At 56.4% G+C, this 608-nt stretch overlaps 1 protein-coding gene across 1 annotated transcript in view; it reads right to left on the bottom strand.

Annotated features, from left to right (window-relative positions):
* MSI2 (musashi RNA-binding protein 2) overlaps window positions 1-356 on the bottom strand; it is a 435,331-nt gene extending 434,975 nt beyond the window's left edge. The window contains exon 1 of the mRNA XM_011953723.1: window positions 226-356. The gene's annotated coding sequence lies outside the window, so the exon portion shown is untranslated. The remainder of the gene's footprint in view (window positions 1-225) is intronic.
* Between the last annotated feature and the right edge of the window lie 252 nt (window positions 357-608).

Consider the following 608-nt stretch of genomic DNA (forward strand, 5'->3'; position numbering starts at 1 on the left):
GGGGCGGGTGGATCGGGGGAGGGGAGGCGCGGGGAGCTTGCTGCGGCTCCTCACCCGGACCAGGGAGAAGACGCCCCCCACTCCCTCTAGCTCGCCCTCTCCATTCAAGTTTGCCGGCCCCTGCCGCCGAGATCCGGAGATGGCACCAGCCGCCCGCCCTGCGCTGTGCCCTGTTTCCAGCCACGGCTCAGAAATTTAGGTCAAGGACGTCGGGAGCAAACCCACACCCCGGCGCTTCTCTGGCGGCCCCTGAGACCCCCCAGGATCGGGGGGCTTCAGGATAGCGGAGACCCTCCTGCACAAACACCAGCCACAAGTTTTATTTTCCTTTTGCGCTGGAAGTTCTCTCTGGCTCTCGCTCCACACCGGCACGTCTTGCGCGGTTCCCCGCCCTTCCCTAGTAGAGGTACCAATCCGTGCCCGGGAAAGGTTATTTTGGAACTTTGAGAAACTGACGCGATTCCAGTGGCGAGAAAGTGCCGAAAAAAAGGGTTTCCGTGTTAATCATATAGTGTTTTAAAAATATAATAAGATAGGTTATAGGAGTCAAGGTCACATGATTGAGGTTCAAAGCAAATGTTTGTATATAACGAGAAGTACTTTTGGAG

The sequence above is a fragment of the Colobus angolensis genome, unplaced genomic scaffold (genome assembly GCF_000951035.1).
Source record: "Colobus angolensis palliatus isolate OR3802 unplaced genomic scaffold, Cang.pa_1.0 Scaffold37, whole genome shotgun sequence".
NCBI classification, from domain to species: domain Eukaryota; kingdom Metazoa; phylum Chordata; class Mammalia; order Primates; family Cercopithecidae; genus Colobus; species Colobus angolensis.